The 18292-nt window shown below is 39.6% G+C and overlaps 1 protein-coding gene across 1 annotated transcript in view; it reads right to left on the reverse strand.

The window, feature by feature from the left end:
- The window catches only part of cap1 (CAP, adenylate cyclase-associated protein 1 (yeast)), a 40352-nt gene extending 35495 nt beyond the window's left edge, over positions 1 to 4857 (reverse strand). Inside the window, exon 1 of the mRNA XM_060847467.1 lies at positions 4783 to 4857. The gene's annotated coding sequence lies outside the window, so the exon portion shown is untranslated. The remainder of the gene's footprint in view (positions 1 to 4782) is intronic.
- Positions 4858 to 18292: the final 13435 nt, after the last annotated feature.

Raw genomic sequence — 18292 nt, forward strand, 5'->3', positions numbered from 1 at the left:
ACTCCACACAAATCCAATTACATTTAAATTGTTATTTTGGTGGGTACCAACCAATCCAACATTAAAATTTTTCCTTCTTTGTATAGAGTTAATACACAAGTTCAGTAATTACTCAGGTTCCTTTAAGTTCCACCACAAAATCAACTTAACATTCCCAAATCTTTCTTAGGTTGATGCGATAACAATTCCAAATCAAAATCTGATCACAAATTAGAACACTACTTATATGGTTCCAGAAATTGTAAACAAACTGCTCAAGTTCAAGAAATAGATCTAGCCTCATCAGATAGAGATGATCCACCAGACAGATCAGGACTTTTGACCTCAGGATCCAGGAGAACATTTCCAACTAATCAGAAGCCAGATGACTGGTCACTGATCTGTCACATGCAGGATCATCTAGCAAGGAAACAGCTAAATAGCTCGTGACCTTAAGGTATTTGATACGTTAATTTCCAAGCATACCTGCATAATTTTCAAATCGGAATTATATGAAGGATGGATATGATTACACTGGAGAGTAGATTCAGATTGAGAGCGATATTTATCAGTGCAGATTTGATAGGCTGAAGGACCTCTACTGTTCCCAATGATTCAATAAATATCCATGCCAAGTGTTTGCATGAAGAAAAATTCAAAGCAAAGCTCCACGTGTCACAGCCCCCTGAAATATTCTGCATTACACTATCCCCTTGCTCACCAAAAAAAATTAAAGCTGCCTTCCTGCTTCACGTAGCAGGGGATTCTTACATAGGCATCAGAATTAGATGAACTAATTTAATTCTCACTAACCCAAAAGAGACAAGGGCCATATGGCCAGAACTATTTCTTCACCAAATGAGTGGTTTCAAAAAAAGAGGAATTTAATGGACGTTTACTGAACTCATTGGCTCACCTAATACCTGGATAAACTTTAAGTCTACTTGGCAGGCAGAAAGCAAGTCACTAGTGACACTACTCATGGGAAAAGCTATGCTGGTGGATTTTATTACTCACAACTCAATTCAGAAATGGTCAATGTTGAGACACATGTTGGTCTTCAGTTAGTACTGTCAAGAAACATATGGTACAGAAAGATGAACCATCTCTGTTGGTTCAGATGACCCCAGAGCCAGAAGAATTTTCAGGACTGCAACATATACGACCTTGCACATGTAAACATTTGGAACTCCTTTTATCAAACAACTGATGCTAGATAAATGTGTTATATTTTGAAAAATAAATATATTTTCAATCAAGGCACAAAGGCTCACAGGATTTAATTTGCAGTTCAGCCATGATCAGTTGGTGATCTATTTTGAACTTCACCTCAGTTATAACTTTAGTTCTTGACTTGATGAAAACACATGCCATTTTGAAAGGGGAGGGGCATGAATTCAAGAGCAACAAAACCGTACCTTTAATGAAATGTTCACTTTCCAGTGAAAGTTTGCTATTGGTATTGCATTAATGATTTGTTTCTACAAACTGAAGAGTTGCTCTTTAAATGAACAGAGTTTAATTTTTCAGAGAAACTAGGAAGTTTTGTGAACAGAGGCCACAAGATGGACTACAGAACAATTTGTAATGGGTCAGATACCTACTTGTTTCTATGATCTCGTCAGGGAATATGCATACTAAACATGCTCATACAGGAGTTATTACAGAAGTGTTGCATATGTTTCACAATTTAAACTCCATGGAGTGCCATCAAGTCAAATTAACTTTCATTTTGGTTCATATCTAAGGTTCTGCTTTGCTCAATCTAGGCTGTCTTCAGCACAAATTACAGAAGAGGACTAACAAAGTGCTCATAGCCTCAAAAAGAACTGAATTATACTAACTGATTATTGATTTTCTTCCAAAGTCCAAGGGCCATATTTTACTTTCCTATTGCAATGCTATTCTGTAAACTGTAAGATAAAGCAAACAGGCTGAAGTTTTATTAATTGGAGGAATTAGAAATGCCTGCAGTATAAAGTTCAGTACAATCCACACAATTTTAATTCTGCTGGTTGACCTGTTAACATGTAGATTGCATGATATCACTCTCCACTGATCTCTCCTGTTGCAATCACAAAATACAATGGACAACTCAGAGCATAATATTCTACAAAGAACAAATTCATAATAAAGGCAATACATCTGTTGCCATTTGGTGATAAACAGGATGTTGGTCTTGCCATTGATGTCTGCACTCCTTTTTGAAAAATAAAGACACCAATTCTAGTTACCACTTTAAAACAGGTAATATAATGTATGGAAGGTGATAGGATCATGCCACTGTCTCCAATATAATTAAATATGGTTCTTATCAGAATCAAAGTCTGTAACTGTATCATCCTTACATCTGCTTAAAGTATTTCATTGAGGAAATAAAAGACTTAAAGGCTTAAAGTGTGGGTTACATGAACCAATTTCAGCTAAACATTCATCTTAAAAAGTAGCATTTGAACTGCTTTCAGAGCTTCTGTACCATGGTATTTTCCATTTACCATATGTCTAATTATAACAGTATAATAGACAACACATCCTATTTAAACTTTTTGGCTTCTGCTAGGAAAAATTAAACTGCCATCTTGTTTGAACAGCAATTTTACCACAATTTGTAGTATTGAATTATCAATACTATACCTGCAGCAAGTTTTATCTTGAAAGTGAATGTTTCTTAAAAAGATACAGTTTTGTTGCTCTTGATTTCATGCCTCTCCTCTTTCATCATGGCACATGCTTTCAACAAGTCAAGAACTAAAGTTATAATTGAGACAAAGTTCAAAGTAGACCACCAACGAAACAAAATCTACCACAAGGCTAAACATGCTGGAGACTGCTTAAATGGTTAACCAACAGTATAGGGTAGAACCCCTAGACGAGACATTCAACAGCATATATTTGGATGAAGTAAATGTTTAGCTTTTTTTTTGAAAAAGTCAAAGAATGCCCTTAAGAGTAAGCTTTCAGCATTAAAATACTTATAAATACTTAAAGTATTGTCAAAACTAGTGAAGCCAAAATACAAGATCTTTAATACATGCAAATTACTCAAAAGGCTAATTAATCCTACAACCCACCCTCCCATCCTGGCCCCCTACAACCCACCCTCCCATTCTGGCCATGCCCCCCTACAATCCACCCCCCACCCCCACAGGAACTGCAAAACTTGCACCCACACCACCTCCCTCACAGGCCCTAAAGGAGCCGTCCACATCCAAAATTTTACCTGCATATCCACTAATATCATTTATTGTATCCGTTGCTCCCTATGCGGTCTCCTCTACATTGGGGAGACTGGATGCCTCCTAGCAGAGCGCTTTAGGGAACATCTCCGGGACACCCGCACCAATCAACCACACCACCCTGTGGCCCAACATTTCAACTCCCCCTCCGCTGAGGACATGGAGGTCCTGGGCCTCCTTCACCGCCGTTCCCTCACCACCAGACGCCTGGAGGAAGAATGACTCATCTTCCACCTCAGAACACTTCAACCCCAGGGCAATGTAGACCTCAGCAGTTCTCATTTCTCCTTCCCCCACCTCACCCTCGTTCCAAACTTCCAGCTCAGTACTGTCCCCATGACTTGTCCTACTTGCTTATCTTCTTTTTCACCTATCCACTCCACCCTGACCTATCACCTTCATCCCCTCCCCCACTCAATGCTGCCTGAACTGCTATGCTCTTCCAGCACCACTAATCCAGAAACTGGCTTCCAGCATCTGCAGTCATTGTTTTTACCTAATTAACCATAATTTCCACTCAAGTAGTTTGCATGAAGTGTACAACCCACAATTCATTTTTGATTCTACAAGTCTCACATTCGCCATTAAAACATTCCTCCTAAATGTTACATGCCAGCTACAGCAAGTTAGGACAAGCAAAGTATAACTAACTCTTTCATAAAAGGTAGAGTTTTCAATCTTTGTTACTTTGCTACAGCAGCCTAAACATTCATGCTATAATTTACACAGCATCTTGTGTGCAGGTTTTAAACAAAAAAAACTCTTCAGAGTAATTCAAAAAACTTAAGTCATTGATTCACTTAATACACCCCTCAAGATATAGTACATTCCAACTGCATGTAGGAAAAAACCACAACTGAAAAATAACCACAGGATGACACTAAATCCATGCCTAAAAAAAATTCAAGTTTTCTCATACTTTAAGTTTTTTCAGGAGCTTGAGTTTTAATGATCTTATACATTTACTTAATTGCAAGGTCACTGTTAAATTTCAATCTATTCTGTCCAGGACACAGCTCGTACAGTTAACACCTCCTTTACGCCATCACCAGATGCATCTTAAAATGTATTTGGAAAAAATCCACACAAATAACTGAACAAATAGTTAATCCTGGTCTGTCTTCAACTTCCAAGCACGGTCAAAATATTGCTAAATCAGCAGAAGACCACTGTTGTCCAAAAAGGCGAGGACTAAAACAAAAATAACCACTCCTTGTGACTCACCCAGCCACAAGTCAAGAAGTCTAGTAAGCAACAACTCCTTCCAGCGACGATTTAAATCCCGAGTGTACAAGTTATTTACATACCCCCATTTCACACACACCTTCCTGTCGTCATGGAAACCCCGGCCCTACCCCACAAAGCCCTCCCTAGTCGTATACCTGAACACGTAAAAAAAACTCAGAACGCGACCACGATATAACAGATAAAGCGTACAGAACCGAAAAGAGAACAACAGCGACTGATACACGTCCGCTCGCGTTGAAGAAGCTAAATATTAAAACAAAAAAAAATGCACCCGAACCAGCAGTGCAGTACCCGAACGCTCCCCACCCCAGTCACTCACCTGAGATCGAACCGCTCTCGCTCCTCCAAAACCGTCGCCGGAAATACCGCCAATATCCCACAACACCCCGCGCCACCCCGGACCCAATTTCCGCTATCGCCTAATAAGGGAAAAAAAAGGCCTTTCGGCCGGAGCGAGGAGCAGATCAGAGCTCAGTTATCGGAAATAAGAGGAAAGATCAACTGAGGAAGTAAGAGGGAGGGGCTGTATTTACTTTATAAACACATATACCATTCTTCATTCATTGTCGAGGTCTTTTTTGTTTCATGACAATTTTTGACAGTGTTGAAAATTGTCTGGTTAACATCTACGTTTACGTGATTACAGGTTTCTTCTAATCTTAACTCTCATCTATTTCTGTTTAAATATCTCCTCCGCCCTGAAAGAGCAAAATACAACAGCAGATTGTTTTTAAGGATGGCCACCTTGTTTATTTTTGCAATTTCTTGATTACTCACGATTTATGTTTTACTGAAATGCAATATTTCCGCATGAAACAAAAATCTGGGTAAAACATTCGTGTCAATTACCTAATTTGTTTTTCTAAGCTGGAAGGAAACATGTAAAAGGCACCTAAGGGGCAACTTTTTCCACGCAGAGGGTGGTGCGTGTATGGAATGAGCTGCCAGAGGACGTGGTGGTGGTTGGTACAAGTACAGCATTTAAAACGCATCTGGATGGGTATACGAATAGGAAGAATTTAGAGGAATATGGGCCAAGTGCTGGCAAATGGGACTAGATTAGATTTCTGGTCAGTGTAGACGAGTTGGACCGAAGGGTCTGTTTCCGTGCTGTACATAGAATCTCTATGATTCTAAGTAAGAACTTACTCAAGTATATTCTGGATGACTAAAATCTACAGCTTTCTCACCAGGTGTTTAGTATGCCATCAGACGTTTAGAAACCTAATGCTAAAATGAGAAACGAGCAGTTATAAAGAGGAAAATGTATACAAACAAAAAAATACATTTCTCTGAATGATGCATGTTGCACTTGTGTATCGAATAATTAGTTTTACTGACTTGATTATAGCATCCAGTGGCTATGAATGATTGAAGGCAAAGATTAATTTACCATTCTAAAGAAACTGTGTTTTAGTTTTTTTTTACAAGGTAGACAAAGCAGGAGGCTGGGAGAATGCAGCAAGCCAGGCAGCGTCAAGAGGTGGAGAAGTCAACGTTTCAGGTGTAACCCTTCTTCAGTGTCCTTGGATTCCAGCATCTGCAGTTTTTTTTTGTCTCTTAGTTTTTTTGTCTCTAACTTCGTTATTTTTTACAGGTGTGGTTATATGCATTCTAAGGATACAATGTGAGGGACACTGCCATTTTAATTGAGAATTTATTCAGTAGAATACTAAATATTAAGAAAATTCCATAAAGTGAACCATAAAGATAATCAGAAACATAAATGACTTGAATGATCAGTCAAAATATGTACAACAAAAAAATTTAGATAATCAGACACTGACTGTTGGCAACTTAAAAACAACAGTATTTTGAGTACATCCAACTTTATCTCTCTTAGTGCCTCCAATGTTTCTGGTTTCTTGTGTTTCATGTTATACTTCCAATAGGCAAAAAAATACTCTAACTGAACAGCCAAAATGCTGCTACCCATTTCCAAACTTGGAGAAAGTCCACTCATCCACCATTCAAGGTACTCTATGATCCATATTGACTCCTGATACAACAACACTTTTATTTTAAAGTCCCATCTTCAGCCTCATTCCTTCCTTTCTCTAGGATCTCTGTACTCACCTAGTCTGGGCTTTCTGACTCCCTTCTTTTAATTGTCCCCCTTTGGTAGCAATAAGTGTGGTTACTGGGTGTAAAATTCTAGAACCTCTCAAACGTCTTGTTTCTCCTCCATTAAGGCAACTCTTAAAACCAACTTTTTCACTTGTCTTGATATCTTCACTGTCCAAGTGTCAAATTTTGGAATATTCCTAAAGTTAAAGGTGCTAGATAAATGCAAGTTGTTGATGTTGTTGCAAAATAATAATCTGCCAAACACGATCTAATCAGCAATTGAAAAAAACCTATGAATTCAGAAATGATGCAACTGATTTCATAAATTTCAAAGGAAATTTTAGAAATACTTCAAAAGTAAAATTGCATTAATTTATTGCCAAAAATTGTGGAAAGTTGTAGGCAAGCCCCTTGTTTCCACAGTCAGTGCCATACTTAAAGCCCGTCTATGCATCAGATCATAAGATTGTAAGACATGGCAGCTGAAGTAGGCCATTCCTCCCATCGAATATGCCACAACATTCAGTAAATTCATGGCTGATCTAATAATTCTTAACTCCAGGTTGTAAGTTTGCTCGCTGAACTAGAATATTTGTTTTCAGCCGTTTTGTCACCATGCGAGATGACATCATCAGTGAGCCTCCGGTGAAGCACTGGTGTTCTGTCCCACATTCTATTTATGTGTCTTGGTCTGTTTCAGAAGGTGATATCATTTCCTGTTCTTTTTCTCAGAGGTTGGTAAATGGGGTCCAAATTGATCTGCTTATTGATGGAGTTCCAGTTTGAATGCCAGGCCTCTAGGAATTCCCATGTGTGTCTTGTGTTCAGCCTGTCCTAAAATGGATGTGTTGTCCCAGTCAAAGTGGTATCCTTTTTCGTCTATATGAAAAGATACTAGTGATAGTGAGTCATGTCTTTTGCTGGCTAATTGGTGTTTGTGTATCCTGGTGGCTAGTTTTATGCCTGTCTGTCTGATGTAGTGTTTGTTAAGAGTCTTTGCAGGGTATTTTGCAAACAGCATTTGTTTTGCTGGCTGTTGGTGTATAGGGTCCTTTAGGTTCATCAGTACCTGTTTCAGTGTGCTGGTAGGTTTGTGGGCTACCACAATACCAAGGGGTCGGAGAGATCTGGTGGTCATCTCCAAGATGTCTTTAATGTGGCTATAGTTAATAGGCGTGTGGTGTTTACTTGTTTGGTTTTGTTGTTTAAGAATTGGTGGACTGAGTTTATCGGTTACCAATTGTTCTTGAACAAACCGTTTAAGTATTTTTCTTTTGCGCTCGTAGCTTTTAGGTGCTGCAGTGTGTTGTGGCTTGTTTGAATAATATCCTGATGCAGCTCTGTTTGTGGGTGTTGGAATGATTGCTTCTGTAGTTAAGTATCTGGTCTGTGTGAGTTGCTTTCCTTTAGATGCTTTCTGCAGGTCTCCATTAACTCTTTGTTCTGCTGTGACATCTAGGAATGTTGTTCTCTTTTGTAGAATTTATGCCATAAGGATGTTGTTGATGTTGTAGGTTTCCTTTAATTTGTTCCATTTTGTGATGACAAAGGTGTCATTCACATAGAGCGGCAAGGTGGCTCAGTGGTCAGCACTCTGCCTCACAGCACCAGGGTCCCATGTTCGATTCCAGCCTCGGGCGACTGTCTGTGTGGAGTTTGCACATTCTCCCCGTTTCTGCGTGAGTTTCCTCTGGGTGCTTCGGTTTCCTCCCACAGACCAAAGATGTGCAAGTCAGGTAAATTGGCTGTGCTAAATTGCCCACTGTGTTAGGTGCATTAGTCAGAGGGAAATGGGTCCAGATGGGTTACTCTTCGGAGGGTCAGTGTGGACTTGTTGAGCCGAAGGGCCTGTTTCCACACTGTAGGGAATCTAATCTAATCTCTAATCTTATAATGGACCCAAAATTTGGGTTGCTTCGTGGGGAGGGTTGTTCGATTGAGTCTCTGCATTACTGTTTCTGCTAAGAGGCCTGATATTGGTGATCCCATAGGTGTTCTGTTGATTTGTTTGTAGGTCTTGTCATTGAAGGTGAAGTGGGTAGTGGAGCACAGGTCTACTAGCTTGAGGATGTTGCCTTTCTGTTGAAGCTGGTGCTGTCTGATATTTGTGTTCTTGATTTGTCTAGTAGTGCGGTCAGTGTTTCTTTGGCCAGGCTGATGTTAATTGGTGTGAACAAGGCTGTTACGTCAAAGGAGACCATTATTTTGTCCTGTTCTATTTTGGTGTCTTTGATGACATTCAGGAATTCTTTGATAACATTAGGAATTCAGGATCACAACTATATTGAAGAAGCTTCCTAAATCAAGCAAAATTATTAAAACAGATCTCCAAAAAATGAAACCTGATGGACCCAACACACCTTGCTTTTTCTGATTACCTAAGGTCGACAAACTCAGACCCATAGTCTCACTCCCTGGCACACTGACACACGGACTAGCAAAAGAACTCCACCAAAAACTGAAATACCTAGTAGAAGACTCTTGCCACTCTATCCACTCCACCCAAGAATTCTTGAATGTCAAAGACACCAAAATAGAAGAGAGATGAAATAATGGTCTCATTTGATGTAATAATGGTCTCCTTTGACATAATAACAGTCTCCATTGCTCGCTGGTCCTAGACTCCCATAAGGCAAAACAACTTCTTGTCAAGTCGCCTAAAAATCTTGTATGTTATTACTGTTCTAAATTCCAATTAGTAAAGGCCCAACTTACTCAACCTTTCTTCATAAGAAAAATCCTCCATAACCAATATCAACCCAGTGAACCTCTCGGCTGTCTCCAATGCCAGTACATATTTCTTTAGAGAAGGGGACCAGAATTGTTCACAGTATTCTACAGCTGGTATAACTAGTTTCTTGCATAGTTTTAGCAAATTCTCTCTGTGTTTACACTCCATTCCCTTCAAAAATAAAGACCAACATTCCATTTGTCCTATTACCTGTTGAAATCGTAGGCTAGCTTTTTGTGATTTATGTGACTTACGAGGACGCCCAAATCACTGTGCAGTAGCTTTGCAGTCTTTCTCCATTTTAATAACATTTAGCTTCTCTATTCTTCTCGCCAAAGTATATAACCTTACATTTTTCCACATTATGATTAATCTGCCAAGTTTGTTAACTCTTTTAACCTGTCTACATCCCTCTGCAGATTCTGTGTCATCCTTACCACTTGCCTTTTCACCTATTTTTATGCCATCTGCAAACTTCATGAATATATTGAAAATAATTGTGGCCCTTATCACAGGGAAGCAAGATAAGGCAGTGTGGTCTGCCATAAGCTGCATAGGTAACAACTTTGATACATTTTTGGGTTGAATTTGACACATCCTACATGATTCTTCAGTGAATCCTCAGAAGGAGCCAGCAGCATAACATTTCAGTTATAACCGTGACAGTTAGACTGGCCACCCACGCTTTGGAGTTGCAAGTCTCATTTCTAGCAGCTGGTATAGTTCTGTGACATTTGTCCCAGGACATCCTCAGTCTGCAGCAACACTGTACCTCACTCATCTGAAGGAAAGGCATTGAGGACGATAAGACTCCGGATCTCCTGAATGCCTTCCTTTTGAGGGCATCCTCAGCAGTGCCCTCTTCATGTGGAGGCTGTTCAGCAGCTGCAGGTCCTGGATTTTCTGGCATGTGTATTCCTCCTCAACTTCTTTGTGCCTTTCATTGGACCACTATGACAATTGCTCTTGCTGTGCCTGAATCATTGGCTACATAGGTTCAATAGAAACAGAACAGGTTCTTGGTAATGTAAGCACTTAATATTCACATCACACACAAATGACCGTTTACCATAGTCTTCCAGAGAGTGGGACATGGATTGATTGATTTATTGTCATGTGTATGGAAGTACAGTGAAAAGCTTTGTTTAGAAGCAGTACAGGCAGATCATAGTAAGCAAGGTTGTAGAGATCAAAAAAACTTAGTCAAAGGCATACAGGTTACATTGCAGAGGGTGTGTGCTAGACGAGATCAACATTAGCAAGATCAGTATTATTTTGGAGAGTCCACTCATTAGTCTAATAACGGCCAGGAAGAAGCTGTTCCTGAACCTGCTGGTGCGGGTGTTCCGGTTTCTGTATTTTCTGCCTGATGGAAGGGATTGTAGGAGATCATTGCCAGGATGTGATGCATCTTTGATGATGTTGGCAGCCTTGCCGTAGTTTCTTATGGTCCTGAGAAGAGCAATTGCCATACCAGGCTGTAACACACCCGGACAGTATGCTTTCAATGGTGGATCTGTAGAAGTCAGTGAAGGTCCTTATGGACATGCCAAATTTCTGAAGTTCACCTGAGGAAGAAGTTGTGCCACCTTGACTGTCACATCTATGTGGGAATGCCTTTACATGCCTACATGTACTGGACTTTATTCTGACATATGTAGTGCAATTAAAGTAGGGATTTGTAGGTGCAATACGATTACTGCAGCCTTGACCCTGCCCCCACACCATCTATGTTGGCAGAATTGCACATAACAGCATGTTGGCAAAATCTTACAGTTCAAGGGGAAAGGAAACAAACTCCACATAATCCAGGATGTTGTAGGCTACACATTGTCTTTTTGAATTGTGACTCATAGTTTACATTTTTCAGTTTGCCAATGATTAATTCTGCTTCACAGAGATGACTTCAGATCAGTTTGTAATAACCAATGACATGGTTATGGTTGCTTACGAACATGATTTGTATCCCACATAGTTGGACACTACAAGATTTTCACATGTAGGGTATACAATGATTTACAGGGGTCTGATTGTGTAAGTGTCTGATTAATACAGTTACTCAAAGAAGGGACTCACATTGGTCATACATAGAGCCTGCATGCAAAGAGAAGAAATGAATGCTTACTGCACCCATTCAACTTGAGCGCTGCAGCCATTTTCCATTTCGGATGAGAATGAGAGTGAGTTGCATGCTGACCACAACAGCCCTTAAAATCAGAATTGCCACTTGTTCATCTAAATACTTTAACCGCAGTATTGTCATAATTACTGAACCCTCTGTAGCCCAACATGGTGCCTCCAATCCCCATAATTGACTTTCTCAACTTCCCATCCAGGTGGTGGCCCCTGATAAACCCCTTTACATTCACCAGGTCTGATCGTGATCCCTGACCAACTTGGAAGAACATTTGCATTGAGTGACTGGATGCCTGACAGAGTCTGTGCAGTTTCTGCATTGACTTACTGCTAATCTCTGGACTGGGCCTATAGGACTGGCCATGGCTCATTCTTCAGACTATAGTGATATGGAACCTCTGACCATGACTACAAGGAATGGCTATATCTAAGTCCTGGACTGACATTGGATGCTACCCTTGACTGACTGTTCCCCTGGACTTCTCTGAGGACTAATGAATCGTGGTCACATAAAGTGTATTTGCTGCATAAACTGCTGGCACATGGTATACATGTGACAATGACCTAGCACAGTACTGAACAGCGACACCTCCACCTCCACCTCATCACTGCTGCCAACTAAAGCAAACTGTCTAGCTTTGTGCATGCATTAAATGGCAATGCAAGACAAAATTATGATGAACCCTTAACTTCTGAATGAGGTGGCAAAATGCCAAAAGACAAGGCTGAGAAGCTGTGAGCAACTAAGTAGTGCAAAGTGAGTAAGGATTAACCAAGCAAGCGAAGAACCTTGAGATATACCACTCCAATGAATGAGATGGGTGCCTGTCCCTGCATGCTAAGTGGCCTAGCAGCAGCATTACAATGCAAGGTGTCATTGTGCTTCAAAATGCAGTATCAAAGTGGAGAACTGCATCTAAGTTAGTCGAAAATGCACCACAATGAAGCAGTGGGTGCATGTCCAATGCCACCCTCTGTGGATGGCAGGTGCAGGCAGTCACTGCCCATAGGCCACAGCCGGAGATGTTTTGGAACCATTGGCCAAGGTGGAGGCCCAGAGGAACAAGCAATGAGCAAGAGCTGCCAGATACCTGCCCTTACTTTCATGACAGGAATTGTCACTGTCTAGTTCCTCTCCATCATGAGAGAGAATTGGAAATTGTATACATATTAAGTGACATTAGAATACAGATCAAAACAGTGCCAACACATGATGCCTCTCTAAACTGAAAAACATTTGCCTCCATACAGCTAAAATCTGTCAATACCCTTAAATGTCGCTATTCTATCTGCCTCCACACCTCCTCAATGAGGCATTCCCCATGTTAAAAAAACCCTCATATCTTTTTTAAACTTATCCAGAGAGATTTAAAAAGACACAAAGGGGCTTTTTAAAAAACAAAGTACAGTGGTTCAAATGTGGAATGAACTTCCTGAGGAAGTAGTGGATGTGAATATGATTACAACATTTAAAAGACATTTGGATAAGTTCATGAATAGGAAAGGATTAGAGGTATATGGGCCAGCAGCAGGTAAGTGGGACTAGTTTAATTTGGCATTATTGTCAGCATAGTCTGGGTTGGACCAAAGGGTGTCTTTCCGTGCTGTATGATTATTTTACCTTAAAACTCTGTCACAGATTTAATAGACATATCTACCCTCAGAAAATGACCTCAACTGTCCATTCTATCACGCTTCTCAATTTTCTAAACATCTTATCGTATCACCCATGCTTTGACGTTCAAATGAAAATAAATGAAATTTGTCCAATCCTTCCTCATAGCTAATACCCTCCTAACCAGGCAACATTCTGGTAATGTTTCTGGACCCTCTCTAAAGCTTCCACATCCTTCTGGTAGTATGGCAACCTGAACTGTACATAATATTCCAAATGTGGCCTAACTGAAGTTCTATACAGCTGCAATATGACTTGCAAATTTTTATATGCTATGGCCCAATTGATGAAGTTATATGCCTTCTTGACCTAATCCATCTGTGCTGCCACCTTCAGGAAACATCTAGATCCTTCTATGTTGATGCTACTAAGGGTTTACTGTATACTTCCCACCTGCATTAGATCTTCCAAAATGCACCACCTCACATTTGTCCAGATTAAACTGTGTCATTTCTCCACCCTATGTCCTGCTATATCTTCCCCCAGTCTTTGTGTCATCCATAAACCTACTAATTAGGCCACCTACATCGTTTGTAATCAGTTTTATATGTATATATAAACAAGGTAATAATGAGATGTAATGCATACAAATAAGCCTCTCACCATTCACTAGCAAGATTTTCAGCTTGCCATTTAAACCTTGGGTGTGAAAATCAAATATTTTCACTTAATGTTAAGAGTCTAATTTTTCTGATCTTACCAATATTTTCCTAATTGAATCCCCATTGCTCATATCATTTAGGAGCTGGGTAAAAGAATAAGTCACTTTCTAAGATACAGGCTAGTTTCTCAAACCCAGCCAAAATATATTAAACATTTAGCACTGGCATTAATGGTGCATATAAAAACAGCAGAAAATCCAAGGTGAGGAAATCTAACTGCATAATCTTCCAGTTATGTTTTTCTTTCTTGGGGTAAATGTTTGAGATAGAAGAATCCCATTGGGATAAGTCAATTAGTAAGTCAGCAGTGTATTGCCACTCTTCTCAGCAGTAACAGTGTGTTGACTTCCTCCACCAGTAAACCACAGTACAGACATTTGAACAAGGAACATTAATCAATTTGGTCCTCGGTCCACTCAGTAAGATGAAGGCAAATCTGATTTTATCTTCAGCTCTATATTTTTGCATATCCCTGAAAATCTTTCATCCATGATAATCAAAAGGTAAATCTCCTTAAAATGTTTCAAGATCCTGGATCCACTAGGTTTTGAGAAAGGATTTTCAAAGACACTCAACCCTCAGAAAAAAATTCCTTCATCTGAAAATGGGGACCCCTTATTTTAAAAATTATAACCCTTAGTTCTAGATTCTGCTACAAGACGAAACATTCTTTTGACATCCACTCTGTCATGTCCCCTCAATCTTATATATTTCAATTAATTCACCTCTGATTCTTCGAAACAGAATTGGCTACATGCCTAGCCTTTCCTCAAAGCAATTTGCCGATTCCACTTATTGGGTCTTTCAATATTCACCATTCTGCTTCCAACATATTTAACATCCTTCCGTAAGCATGGTGACCAGCACTGAACACGGTATTCCAGATGCAATCTCACCACTGCCCCATTATAACTGAAGTTCTGTACTTTTGCATTCAATTCTCATCTCAATAAAACCTAACATTATTTTAGTTTTCCTGATTACTTGCTGTACCTGTATACTAACCTTGTGACTTATGCAGAAGGACACCAGATCTCTCTACATTTCACAGCTCTGTAACTTCTCATTATTTACATAATATACTTCTTGTGTTCCCTCTGACACAATGGACAATTTCACACCTTCTGACATTGTACTCCATGACCAGACTTTTGTCCATTTGCAACCTATCACTTTGGAGACTCTTTCTGTCCTCTTCACAATCCACTTTCTTTCCTATCTTCTGTCATCAGCAAATTCAGTTAGTATACTTTTGATGCCTTTATATAAATTGCAAAGAGTTGAGGCCCAGCATCAACCGGTGTAGTACACTACTTGAGACATCTTGCACAGCCTGAAAAAGATCCATTTATTCCGACTCTCTCTATTCGCCAGCTAATCTTCTATTCATGCCATATGCTACCCCCTACACGATGAAATTTAATTTCTTGCAATAACTTTTTAATCAAATGCCTTTGGAAAAAAATACAATGGATTTGTTGGTCCTCCTTTATCTACAGTACAAGATATTTCTTCAAAACAACTCCAATAAATTAAACAACTTCCTTTTGATAAAACCATGTTGGCCCTGTCTGTTCATTTCAATCACGTACAGTATTGTAACATCTTTAACAATAACTTTGAATATTTTCCCAATGAAAAATGTTAACTTCCCTGTAGTTTCCTGCTTTCTGTTTCCCTCCCTTTTTTTTAAATGAAGGAACTACATTCGCTGTTTTTGATCTGAAGGAACCTTCCTCAAGTCTAATGTGTTTTGGAAAATCAAAACCAACATATCAATTATCTTACCAGCTACTTCTTTTAAGACCCTAGGATGAAATCCAGGAGAACGTGGGACTTGTTAACTCAAAGTTTTAACAATTTATTCAGTGCCACTTCCCTACTAATTGTAATATTCTCAAGTTCCTCCCTTCCAATTTCAGATTTACAGCTATTTCCAGGATGCTACTCCATAATGAAGACTTATACAAAATACCTATTCATTTCATCTTGCATCTCTATCAACTATTAACAATTCCCCAGATTATTTTTAACAAGTGTTAAGAGTAAGAATTAATCTGAAGAAATATTTTACATGTTTTCATATTTTTGGCAAACTTTCTCTTGTACTCTCATTTTTCCTTCATTAATATTTTAGAAATTCTTTGCTTTTTATATTTTGCCCATACATCTGATCTATCACCAATCTTTACACAATTCTGTCTTTGAGTTTGATATCACCTTGGACATTTAAAAAAAATAACCATGGATAGCAGATTCATCCCCGAAGTTTCATCAGATAGATCTTGGTCCCGATCTCAATTCTCTCTTTCTACAGTTAATAGATTACATTGAGATATGCAGTAATGAATGTTAGCATTCTTCCAAATGTTTGAGTGCTTGGAGAGTAAGTTACTTGACATTGGAATCTAGTTTTACTGTTCTCACCTAACGAATGTCCCATAACAGGCTGAACATCATCAGTGGCTAGCAACTGAATCAACGTTTTTAAGTCATTGAAATTAGAAATTCACTATAGGCAAAAATTATAGATTAGCCATATATTATGACTATTATTATAATAATAAGCTTGAAACTAATAAGGACAAAGCAGCCCGCTAATTTGACACCACATTCAGAAATATCCAACACTAATACTTGTTAAAAGCTGTGTACTGTCTAAAAATATGCTGCTGAAATTAACCAATGCTCATTAGATAGCTTGTACATCTATGAATACACTTCAGAAGTGCAACATGCAAGAGGTAGATGGGATTAGCATCACCTAAAAGTTTTCCTCCAAGCCACTCACTATCCTCACTCAAATATCAGGTTCCCCAGTGTTGCTCAAACAAAAATCCCTAATGGCTTAACAGGCTAACCAACAGCAAATGGATTGCAGTTTTTTTTAAAAAAGAAGGCAGCTCACCGTCACCTTCTGGAGGCAAACTGAAGATGGGTAATAAACACTAGCCAACTAGCAACACCTACATACTGTGAATTAATAATCCTTTTTCCTTCATTGCAGGTTGATTTTATCAGAGTTTAATTGCATGAGAGCAGGCAGTTTGACCACCTCATTTAAGAGGCTGTTACACTAGAATGCCCCTTGGGGCACATGTATGTTGCCTTGTTATGGTGTATGTGACTCCAGACAAACCCAAAGTCACCTGTAGCCTGAATCCTACTCCAGAGCCACACATATGATCCAGCTGATCATTCAGTACATTACTGAAGTATTACACTCAGGTGCCATCTTTCAGGTGATATGTTTAACTGAGGCACCTTCTGTAAGCTGAAGTCAACATAAGATCCTACTGCCAAGGCACCATGATGATTAGAGAAAGCTATTCCTGGTGTCATGGCAATTTTTAAACAAAAACTATTCACAGGAAGAGGGTAGCGCTGGCTCAGGTAGTGTTTAATGCCCATCCCTAATTACCCAGAGGTCAATTTAAGAATCAACATGTAGCATCGCTGTAGGTCTGCAATCAGATGCAGGCCAAACCAGGTAAAAATGCCAGTTTTATCCCTAAAGGACTTTAGTGAACCAGATGGGTTTTTCCTCAGTCAGTCAACTGACTGAGCATGGTGGCACAGTGGTTAGCACTGCTGCCTCACAGTGCCTGAGACCCAGGTTCAATTCCCGACTCAGGCGACTGACTGTGTGGAGTTTGCATGTTCTCCCCATGTCTGCGTGGGTTTCCTCCGGGTGCTCCGGTTTCTTCCCACAGTCCAAAGATGTGCGGGTCAGGTGAATTGGCTATGCTAAATTGCCTGTAGTGTTAGGTTAGGGGTACGGGTGGGTTGCGGGTCAGTGTGGACTTGTTGGGCTGAAGGGTCTGCTTCCACACTAAGTAATCTAATGGATTCGTGGCTATTAGACTCCTCTTTCCACATTTTCTTAACTGAATTTAAATTCCACTGTTGGCAGTGGCAGGATTCAAACCCAGATCCCCAGAACATTCCTAGGTCTCAGGATTAACAGTCTAGTGATAATACTACTAGACCATTGAATAGTGTCAAATAAAATTAGTAAGCACAGTACAAGGCCACCCCACAAAATACTAGTTGTCATCTCTATGATAAACTCAGAAGCAAACGTATAGAAAAAAAAATTGACAGGGAGAATTGCAAAAGTGTAATTGAAGAGGTCTACTCTGTCTTATTCAGAAGAGTCTCTGACAGAAATTAAAATGGTACCATCCATGAGACAAACCAAGAGATTGGTCAACACTTTGGCTGAGACTAAGGACAGGTGACACATTGGGAGCCTGTTCTTTGGCCACAGCTATTCAAACAGAGGACGTTAAGTCAGCCCTTAGAAGAAATTAAATATATTTACAGATGCATGGAGGTTATAGGGAGTGTTAAGTCATAACTGTGAAAGATCTTCTCAGCACCCAAGTCAGTTTGAGACAAAGGACAAAGAAAGGAGGCAGTTACTAAAAACAGACAAGTGACTCCTGCCTCTATCATGTTTTTTCCTGCCGTGTATCTTAAGCTTAAAATGCAAATCATCACTGAATAACCTGCTTCGGATAATCTGTGACCCCCACTTTTAAAAACATACTTGGAG

Source organism: Hemiscyllium ocellatum, chromosome 30 (assembly GCF_020745735.1).
Source record: "Hemiscyllium ocellatum isolate sHemOce1 chromosome 30, sHemOce1.pat.X.cur, whole genome shotgun sequence".
Taxonomy (NCBI): domain Eukaryota; kingdom Metazoa; phylum Chordata; class Chondrichthyes; order Orectolobiformes; family Hemiscylliidae; genus Hemiscyllium; species Hemiscyllium ocellatum.